This window comes from Rutidosis leptorrhynchoides, chromosome 7 (assembly GCF_046630445.1).
Source record: "Rutidosis leptorrhynchoides isolate AG116_Rl617_1_P2 chromosome 7, CSIRO_AGI_Rlap_v1, whole genome shotgun sequence".
Lineage (NCBI taxonomy): Eukaryota > Viridiplantae > Streptophyta > Magnoliopsida > Asterales > Asteraceae > Rutidosis > Rutidosis leptorrhynchoides.
Genome location: NC_092339.1, coordinates 272,306,764 through 272,318,892, shown reverse-complemented (window position 1 = coordinate 272,318,892; position 12,129 = coordinate 272,306,764). Strand labels below are relative to the sequence as shown.

General features: G+C 28.3%; 1 long non-coding RNA gene across 1 annotated transcript; it reads right to left on the bottom strand.

Moving 5' to 3' along the window:
• Window positions 1-4,338: 4,338 nt before the first annotated feature.
• On the bottom strand, window positions 4,339-6,784 carry LOC139856833 (uncharacterized). Its single transcript, XR_011762196.1, has 2 exons — window positions 6,747-6,784; window positions 4,339-4,847 (listed from the first exon to the last, which is right to left on the bottom strand). It is a non-coding gene; the product is annotated as an uncharacterized lncRNA (long non-coding RNA).
• Window positions 6,785-12,129: the final 5,345 nt, after the last annotated feature.

The window sequence follows — 12,129 nt, the reverse complement described above, 5'->3', positions numbered from 1 at the left end:
TTACATGAGAGTATCGTAAAACACTTTCATGAACATATGTACACTATTTGAAGCATTATGTACAACTTCATGATAAAACATTCTCATGACCATATCTACAAATTTTAAAATAAATTGTACAATCTTTTACAAAGTAGTCCATGAACACATGCACAAACTTTGAAGCATATTGTACAACTTTCATATAATAATTGTATTTTAAATTTAAAAAAAATTAAAGAGAAATTTGTTATTATTAATAATTATTATTAAAAATATAAATACTCAACTAGTGAAATGACCCGTGGAACCACGGGTTTGTTTAAACGAAACAGTTTAATGATAGGTATTAAGTGAACGTAAATGCTAAAGTTATTTAGTTTTATGACCCGTGGAACCACATAGTCCGACTAAGAAACTCGCCAGCTAAGCATTTCATCAAAAACCTAAAATGCATATTTAACAATCCACATTTAATCATAAGAGATAATATTGATTGTCATTTTATTTTAAAAGTGTAAATCAAAATATAAATGTAGAATTGGTTTCCTCTGCCTAACTTTTATAACTTTTCGTACTCAATTCAAAATAATTAATTAGAATAGTGTAAAACTATTTAATTTTAATAATTAAAATAATTATTAATAAGATTTAATAATAATAATTAATTAATTAAATTAAATTTTAATTCAAAATTATTTAGATTAATGACATCACCCACCATGCTTAGATTTTTTTCTTTTTCTTTTTAATTTTTTCTTAACAAAGGAATTAGCATAATAATGACATCATCATTTTAGCAATATAATAGAAACTATAGATTTCATAACAAACTTTATTATTATATTATTATTATTCAAATATAGTTTTTTTTACGGAATTAATTACGTTACATATGTATACGAAATACATGTCTCAATAAAATGTTGTAATGTAGGTTTTTGTGACAAGAAAAATAGTAATTGTGATGAAAATTGTAAGAAGGTCGTGATGGAATAAATGTAGTTCATTTATTCTGATCAAGTTAAGTATATTAATATGTTTGTAAAAATAACGATAAATTTTTAGTCAGAATTTTTGGTTCGACGGATCATTAAGTTAAATGAATTTAATATTTACGTTTAGTTAATACCTAAAATATATTATTAAATTGTTTCGTCCGAGTAACCCGTAGTTTCACGAATAAATCCCTTCGTATTAAGAAGTGAACAACCCTTTAGTCTCGATTCTGTCCTTTCCCTTTCTTTTGCCAACTACTACCGATGACATGTATTTGGTTCCACGTGTTTCTTTTCCATATAACACGTGTTTTGTTTTAAAATAGTTTAATTTAATTTATTTCTTTAATTCAATGGTTTATAATGATTTTCTTTTTCTTTCTTTTTTTTTCTTTTTTTTTTTACTTTTTGCTGTTATCGTCGTCAACCTGCATCATGGTTTTTTCTCAAATCTTTGTAGCAAATAAGCATTAACAATTTTGTGTAAACAAGCTTAAATTTACTCGTAACAGTATGCTGTGTATTATGTAAACTTCTATTGCGTAATATCACTACACCCAAAACTGCCAACTGTCAAGAGCATCGTTAATAAACAAATACACCAAACACGAACCAAACCGTTCACCGGCGCGTGGTAACTCTTACTAGTACCTTGTTTTCTATTAACTCATAAGTACATATAGAAAACATTTATCTTTAAGACTATACGACTATGCAAAATGGCATTATTTTGATGTTGGTGAGAGAATTTATGCTGACGTGACATTATTATAGAATGAAAGAGGCGCTACGATAAATGCTTTGTTGTGGTAGTGTGTGAATTAAACTGATGTTTTTTTCATTTATTTTAAATAGTTAATTAATTTAATTTCTATATTCTTTTGTTAGTTAGATTATTATTTTGTAATTATTAAAAGGGAAAAGTATATGAAAATGCATTAAACTTTCACTAAATTTTTATTGTATGTATCCAACTTTCAAATCTCCTATTATATGCATTTAACTTTCTAAATTGTCCTATTATATGCAACTTATGACTTATACAACAGGTATCAAGTTACTAACATTAATTTTTTGACGCAGTTGGTCCCTCCACAAACGAATGTTAGTTATCTCCGTTAAAAATCTCTAAACAATTTTCCACATATTACATCGATATTAATATGTAATATAATCTTCATCTTCCCCAATTTGTTAATCTAAAACCAACACCATAGTTCAAGAAATTGCATTTTTCTTGAATCATCATTTTCCCTAATTTTTGTTAAATCATGATCTTCCCCAATTTTTTAATCCAAAACCAACACCAATTTGTATGTCTAAATGCCAATATTATAGCACAATTACATACACAAATAATCAGATCTAAGTTGACTTCCCCCATATCTTATCATCACCTCTAACAAACAACATTTCATATCATCAAATCGCCACAAAATATCTCAACATCATCATTCATCATCTCTTATAAAACAAAAACAAAACAAAAACCTCACCATCTGATCAACAAACAAAAAACTAATTGACATAATCTGCATAAATCGGATATTAAATATCTAAAAAAACAAAAGCAGATACTCCGTGTTAAATAACCCAAAATATGTTGTAACAATCGTGTCCCGCCGCCTAAAGAGATCGACGAACATCAAGAACCATCACCGTCGTTGAAAGAGAACGCCGATGATTACCACCGTTACAAAATCTCGATTTGAAAAACAAAATCAACCAAACATTCAACAAATCAGATCCGAAAAACGTAAATAAATCTGAAAACCCTAACATAAAAAAGAAATCGGATGCTGGATAATGAAAATGGATGAAGTAAAATCGATTTCAAATTAGAAGTGGTGAGAATATGGTTCTTATGAATTTGTGTTTGTTAAAATCCCATCAGAACTGATTAAGAAATGGTTCTTTTGAGTTATGGTTCTTACGCTAACAGAGATTAAGAATGAAGCATACCGTATAATTTGTGTTTGTAAAGAAATGGAATATGTAATTGTTAGTGATATGGAAGAAATGGAACCCACCAATTTGTATGTACATTGTTTTTACCTTTGAAAAGTTACATATCCATATTTTCTTTTAAAAGCATTAGGTGAAAGGTTAACAAAGAGGGACCAATGAAATTAGATTATGTAAATATGAGGGACTAATAATGTAAATATCTAATAGAAGGTTACCTAGTATAGCAGGTTAAATACATACAATAAGACAATTTAGAAAGTTAAATGCATACAATAGGAGATTTAAAAGTTGGATGCATACAATAGCAATTTGGTGAAAGTTTAATGCATTTTCATATACTTTTCCCTTATTAAAATAAAAGAAATTATTAAAACACACTTAAATTAAAATTAATAAAATGAAAATTTAATAAAAGTCCTAAAAATAGAAAATTAGAATGTCCTAAAACCGACAAATTAAAATAATTAAAAAATGTTAATACAACAACTACTTATTAGAAGTCTTAATACGATGATTACATAATTAAATTTAGTCTTACTCGAGACTACTCGAATCGAAAGCCTGATTATAAATTGATACGCCTAATTTTAAAAGATACAACTGAATTCGACAAGGACGTTGTCTTGGCTCGTTCTTTTTGAGCATCTCATATGATATCCACAAACAGTAACAACAATTTTTTCTTGTCTTCGTCTGAGTACACAATATCCGAAAATACAAACGGTATTTCTTTTTCCAGGAAATTGTTCAACTTTGATATATCAAAGTCAGTAACGTCGAAATCATCAAATGATATTTTCCCCGCCAACGTATTACTTCCATTCAGACGTTGGTTTACCCCCGTAATGTACGCTAATCGAAAACTAAATTGAATTCATGGTTGAGAAGTATAAAATTAAAAAGAAATTGTGTCTGAGAAATGAATAAAATTTAGAGAGAATTGTGTTTGAAAATGATATGGAAATTGTCATTTATATATATATATATATATATATATATATATATATATATATATATATATATATATATATATATATATATATATATATATATATATATATATATATATATATATATACACTAACGATAGTCAATGTGAGTTTGAATTGAATCAAAAACGCACCAGACAATAGTATCATGATAAGTGGACACGAAACATGTTGTAGTGCTCGTGGTTCGCCCCGGCACAACAATGGCTCCCACAACAGGTCCACATGTCCGTTGTGGTCGTTGTGGGCCAACGAATCTCCTCCGTTGTCATGCACTGTGAATGGTCTAAGTAAATGTTTTTTATTTACAGAGGACTCGCCTCATGTAAATATCCCTATGTGAAGTCATTAATGAGCATAACCTACGAATTAAACAAGCCAAATAATACCTTAAACATAGTTAGTCGAACCCGTAATCCAGTTGACTTTTAGTCAAGCTGTCAACTTATGACTACTTCTAGGTATTACATGTGTTCCAAAGTGAGCATTACAGGCTAATTAATCAGTACCTACAGATGTTTTATAGCCCTTTTGAAGACATTAATCACATAATAAGACAATCTGTCTCATTATAAACGCTCAACAAGCAAGCACCTCATAGGGAAACAACACATTTGTTATAAATTAACTACAACTACACATATATATCTGTTTCTGTAAACAAAAAATCAATCTAAACCTCACTTTCAGACCAATCTTTCTTTGTTTCATTTGCTCCATAAGTCTCATCGACCGAGGACATTACAGAGTGGGAGTTGAAAGGGGGTAATTCTGTATGTGGAAATAGCAACTTCAATCTAAATGCATCAACACCATTTAAATAGTATCTGAATAGCCTTTTTGCACGTATGAACCCGAGGCGCCCGTATAATGCAAGTGCTCCTTTATTTGTAACTTCTGCTTCCAACGTCACCTACCGAAAAAAACAACAATCAAACAACTATTTGTTTCTATTCACAAACATACTTATACTTATTGCAGCATATAATGTTCTAAATTCTGCTATCCTTTCGAAATATCAATGATAAACTTGACCTGGCATCAAAATATTAAAGGGTCTTGTATACAATATCATTTATGTTACAAAGCATCCAAGAAACATAAGAATTTCATTAGTATCATGCAGCTCGTTGCGTGTTGGATAAGTTTAAAATGTTGCAAGATTAGTTAGCATCCCTACATTTTACATCTATTTACTATTTTTTATGTGGCCCTATTCACATTATGTCAACCTATCAAAAAAATCTCGTCATGTTTGCAAATTTTATAGTTTCGAAAATAAATAAAAAAATTGTTACCAAAATAACATTTCAATGCAAATAAAGTCATCTGCATGCTCATACAAATAACAGACATTACAAATGTTTCACCATACGATGGAATGAAGAGATTATTCATACGGATCTACAAAGAAGGTGAAAAAACATTTTACGAAGTATCACAACCATATACATAATGCTAAAACAATTGCTCAATTGTACTTGTTTGTGATACTTTATAAATTAAATTATAATTTCATCTCCTTTGGATGTTCAGCAATCTCTTTATCTCATCATATGAGGAGCAATTTTGTAACACTGCTCTTTAACTGATGTTGATGATGACTCTGAATACAATTTTAGCGCTGAAAATGTACTGTCTTAAGAACTATTTACTTTTAATGATCGAAATTGCCAACATTATGAGATTGATATGAGAGCATGGGATGATATATCTTACATTGAACAAGAGGACATAAGTGCAAACAAATGCAAATTGAAGAATGCCTACTTATCTAGCAACATTTATCTAGCAACCGAAGAGCTACACTTACTTAATTAGTTCTTAATTCCTACCTTTATTAATTATAATCTGTTTAGCAAAATTGTAATGTGGCTAAGATGCAATATTTTTTGTTAAAGTGACAGAAAACAATTTTTGTTTTCTTAGGTTGTTCCAGAATATTGGTTTAAAACAAGCATAACCACTCAAAATTTAGTTTGCCCACACACACAAAAACAAGTCAAATGGACCATCTATCAAATCATTCAGCCCTACAGATAATCAAGCATAAAATCAGCATAACTGAAGCAACTTCTAACAGCTACCCAAAAATTGAACTTGGTACAATATAATGGCAATCAAGATAATTGGTATGTTTGGCAAAACTAGCTAATAGCTGGTTGTTGGTACCTTTTGGGTATGTTTGGCAAAACTAGCTGGTAGCTTTTAGCTTGTAGCTGGTAGCTTTTAACATTTAACTTTTAATTGGTAGCTGATAGCTGTTAGCTTTTTAAATATATTTTGGTGTTACGTAGAGTAGCTGAATCTATTAAATAAAGAGTAAAATGACAAAAACTAGAAGATAAAAGCTAAACACAACTTCTAGTAACTTTTAGCTTCTAACTTTTTTCCTCTGTCTAAATTTAAACTCCTTTAACCACACAGAGCTTTATATTAAATATGAGCTTTTTCAAAAAAGATAAATGCTAAAAGCTCCTAAGAGTTCCGCACCGAACATACCCTTTAGCTTGTAGCTTTTAGTTTTTAGCCTGTAGCTTTTAGCTAATTGCTGTTAGCTTTTTAGATATGTAGTTGTAGTTGTAGTTGTAAGGTTTTCCCTGTTCGGGTTACCCTAGTTTTTTAGATATATTTTCTTGTTTGGTAGAGTAGCTGAATTTGTTAAATAAAGAGTAAAATAACAAAAGGCTAGAAGCTAAAAGCTAAACAAATATGTGTCGGGAGATGGCATTATATCATAATTCTGATATGATTTAACTGTAATTAAATCATTTCAGAATTATTAGAATTCACTGTAAATATAATGTAATACCTCTTCACAACCTGATTCCATCATCACCTTAATAGATCTATCTTTAGGATTCGCGTCAATTTGGGGGGTCTGTTCCCAAATTCTTAGGCTAACAAGCTAAAAAGGGGCATATTCGGCTTCGATCATTCACCCATATAAAGTAGTTTCATTTACTTGTGTCTATTTCGTAAAACATTTATAAATTTGCATGTATTCTCATCCCAAAATATTAGATTTTAAAAGTGGGACTATAACTCACTTTCACATATTTTTTACTTCGTCGGGAAGTAAGACTTGGCCACTGGTCGATTCACGAACCTATAACAAATATGTACATATATATCAAAGTATGTTCAAAATATATTTACAACATTTTTAATACATTTTAATGTTTTAAGTTTATTAAGTCAGCTATCCTCGTTAGTAACCTAGAACTAGTTGTCCATAGTTAGATGTACAGAAAATAAATTGATATATATTATCTTGACCCAATCCACGACCCAGTGTATACACGTCTCAGGCTAGATCACAACTCAAAGTATATATATTTTTGGAATCAACCTCAACCCTGTATAGCTAACTCCAACATTACTGCATATAGAGTGTTTATGGTTGTTCCAAATAATATATATAGATGGGTCGATATGATATGTCAAAACATTTGCATACGTGTCTATGGTATCCCAAGATTACATAATATATTAGAATACATGTATAATACAATACAAGTTATCTAAAATATGATTAATATAGATTTGTTACCAATTTTCACGTAGCTACAACATGCAAAAATATCCAATCTTGTTTTACCCATAACTTCTTCGTTTTAAATCCGTTTTAAGTGAATCTAATTGCTATGGTTTCATATTGAACTTAAGTTTATGAATCTATACAGAAAAAGTATAATTTTATATTCGGAAATACAGGCTACAAGTCGTTTTTGTAAAGGTGATCATTTCAGTCGAAAGAACGACGTCTAGATGACCATTTTAGAAAACATACTTCCACTTTGAGTTTAACCATGATTTTTGGATATAGTTTCATGTTCATAAGAAAAATCATTTTCCCATAAGAACAACTTTTAAATCAAAGTTTATCATAGTTTTTAATTAACTAACCCAAAACAGCCCGCGGTGTTACTACGACGGCGTATATCTGGTTTTACGGTGTTTTTCATGTTTCCAGGTTTTAAATCATTAAGTTAGCATATCATATAGATATATAACATGTGTTAAGTTGATTTTAAAAGTCAAGTTAGAAGGATTAACTTTTGTTTGCGAACAAGTTTAGAATTAACTAAACTATGTTCTAGTGATTTCAAGTTTAAACCTTCGAATAAGGTAGTTTTATATATATGAATCGAATGATGTTATGAACATCATTACTACCTCAGGTTTTGTGGATAAACCTACTGGAAATGAGAAAAAATAGATCTAGCTTCAAAGGATCCTTGGATGGCTTGAAAGTTCTTGAAGCAGAATCATGACACGAAAACAAGTTCAAGAAAGATTTCCACTCGAAATAAGATTGTTATAGTTATAGAAATTGAATCAAAGTTTGAATATTAGTATTAACTTGTATTAGAAAGATATCTTACTATAAATAAGAAAGATTTCTTGAGGTTGGATGATCACTTTACAAGATTGGAAGTAAGCTAGTAAACTTGGAAGTATTCTTGATTTTATGAAACTAGAACTTATAGAATTTATGAAGAACACTTAGAACTTGAAGATAGAACTTGAGAGAGATCAATTAGATGAAGAAAATTGAAGAATGAAAGTGTTTGTAGGTGTTTTTGGTTGTTGGTATATGGATTAGATATAAAGGATGTGTAATTTTGTTTACATGTAAATAAGTCATGAATGATTACTAATATTTTTGTAATTTTATGAGATATTTCATGCTAGTTGCCAAATGATGGTTCTCACATGTGTTAGGTGACTCACATGGGCTGCTAAGAGCTGATCATTGGAGTGTATATTCCAATAGTACATACATCTAAAAGCTGTGTATTGTACGAGTACGAATACGGGTGCATACGAGTAGAATTGTTGATGAAACTGAACGAGGATGTGATTGTAAGCATTTTTGTTAGGTAGAAGTATTTTGATAAGTGTCTTGAAGTCTTTCAAAAGTGTATGAATACATATTAAAACACTACATGTATATACATTTTAACTGAGTCGTTAAGTCATCGTTAGTCGTTACATGTAAATGTTATTTTGAAGCCTTTAGGTTAACGATCCTGTTAAGTGTTGTTAACCCATTGTTTATTATATCAAATAAGATGTTAAATTATTACATTATCATGATATTATGATGTATTAATATATCTTAATATGATATATATATACAATTAAATGTCGTTATAACGATAATCGTTACATATATGCCTCGCTTCGAAATCCTTAAATTAGTAGTCTTGTTTTTACATATGTAGTTCATTGTTAATATACTTAATGATATGTTTACTTATCATAATACCATGTTAACTATATATATATATATATATATATATATATATATATATATATATATATATATATATATCCATATATATGACATCATATAGTTTTTACAAGTTTTAACGTTCGTGAATCACCGGTCAACTTGGGTGGTCAATTGTCTATATAAAACCTATTTCAATTAATCAAGTCTTAACAAGTTTGATTGCTTAACATGTTGGAAACACTTAATCATATAAATATCAATTTCATTTAATATATATAAACATGGAAAAGTTCGGGTCACTACAATCTTATCCTTTAGTTAATTCTAGAAATTATTTTTATAATTATCTCTTCATTATTTTTTATTTATCCGAAATTTATTAATAATAATAATTATATTTTGGTTTTTATTTATTTAATTAATTAATTATATATTTTTATCATTTAATTAATTTAGTTACATTATAATTTTATATTTTATAAATATGCCACAAATATTTTATTACTAGTTATTATTAATTAAAGTATAGTATATAAATAATATAAACTTTAATTAACAGTAAGTGTTGATTAAAAATTAATATTCAGTCAACGTAGTATTAAGGTAGGGTAATTACTTATTAATTTTAATATTAATAAGCATTCAAAAATCCTAGGGGTAAAATAGTCATTTTAAGTATGGAAAATTGAGGGTTGTTATAAATTACATGAGAGTATCGTAAAACACTTTCATGAACATATGTACACTATTTGAAGCATTATGTACAACTTCATGATAAAACATTCTCATGACCATATCTACAAATTTTAAAATAAATTGTACAATCTTTTACAAAGTAGTCCATGAACACATGCACAAACTTTGAAGCATATTGTACAACTTTCATATAATAATTGTATTTTAAATTTAAAAAAAATTAAAGAGAAATTTGTTATTATTAATAATTATTATTAAAAATATAAATACTCAACTAGTGAAATGACCCGTGGAACCACGGGTTTGTTTAAACGAAACAGTTTAATGATAGGTATTAAGTGAACGTAAATGCTAAAGTTATTTAGTTTTATGACCCGTGGAACCACATAGTCCGACTAAGAAACTCGCCAGCTAAGCATTTCATCAAAAACCTAAAATGCATATTTAACAATCCACATTTAATCATAAGAGATAATATTGATTGTCATTTTATTTTAAAAGTGTAAATCAAAATATAAATGTAGAATTGGTTTCCTCTGCCTAACTTTTATAACTTTTCGTACTCAATTCAAAATAATTAATTAGAATAGTGTAAAACTATTTAATTTTAATAATTAAAATAATTATTAATAAGATTTAATAATAATAATTAATTAATTAAATTAAATTTTAATTCAAAATTATTTAGATTAATGACATCACCCACCATGCTTAGATTTTTTTCTTTTTCTTTTTAATTTTTTCTTAACAAAGGAATTAGCATAATAATGACATCATCATTTTAGCAATATAATAGAAACTATAGATTTCATAACAAACTTTATTATTATATTATTATTATTCAAATATAGTTTTTTTTACGGAATTAATTACGTTACATATGTATACGAAATACATGTCTCAATAAAATGTTGTAATGTAGGTTTTTGTGACAAGAAAAATAGTAATTGTGATGAAAATTGTAAGAAGGTCGTGATGGAATAAATGTAGTTCATTTATTCTGATCAAGTTAAGTATATTAATATGTTTGTAAAAATAACGATAAATTTTTAGTCAGAATTTTTGGTTCGACGGATCATTAAGTTAAATGAATTTAATATTTACGTTTAGTTAATACCTAAAATATATTATTAAATTGTTTCGTCCGAGTAACCCGTAGTTTCACGAATAAATCCCTTCGTATTAAGAAGTGAACAACCCTTTAGTCTCGATTCTGTCCTTTCCCTTTCTTTTGCCAACTACTACCGATGACATGTATTTGGTTCCACGTGTTTCTTTTCCATATAACACGTGTTTTGTTTTAAAATAGTTTAATTTAATTTATTTCTTTAATTCAATGGTTTATAATGATTTTCTTTTTCTTTCTTTTTTTTTCTTTTTTTTTTTACTTTTTGCTGTTATCGTCGTCAACCTGCATCATGGTTTTTTCTCAAATCTTTGTAGCAAATAAGCATTAACAATTTTGTGTAAACAAGCTTAAATTTACTCGTAACAGTATGCTGTGTATTATGTAAACTTCTATTGCGTAATATCACTACACCCAAAACTGCCAACTGTCAAGAGCATCGTTAATAAACAAATACACCAAACACGAACCAAACCGTTCACCGGCGCGTGGTAACTCTTACTAGTACCTTGTTTTCAATTAACTCATAAGTACATATAGAAAACATTTATCTTTAAGACCATACGACTATGCAAAATGGCATTATTTTGATGTTGGTGAGAGAATTTATGCTGACGTGACATTATTATAGAATGAAAGAGGCGCTACGATAAATGCTTTGTTGTGGTAGTGTGTGAATTAAACTGATGTTTTTTTCATTTATTTTAAATAGTTAATTAATTTAATTTCTATATTCTTTTGTTAGTTAGATTATTATTTTGTAATTATTAAAAGGGAAAAGTATATGAAAATGCATTAAACTTTCACTAAATTTTTATTGTATGTATCCAACTTTCAAATCTCCTATTATATGCATTTAACTTTCTAAATTGTCCTATTATATGCAACTTATGACTTATACAACAGGTATCAAGTTACTAACATTAATTTTTTGACGCAGTTGGTCCCTCCACAAACGAATGTTAGTTATCTCCGTTAAAAATCTCTAAACAATTTTCCACATATTACATCGATATTAATATGTAATATAATCTTCATCTTCCCCAATTTGTTAATCTAAAACCAACACCATAGTTCAAGAAATTGCATTTTTCTTGAATCATCATTTTCCCTAATTTTTGTTAAATCATG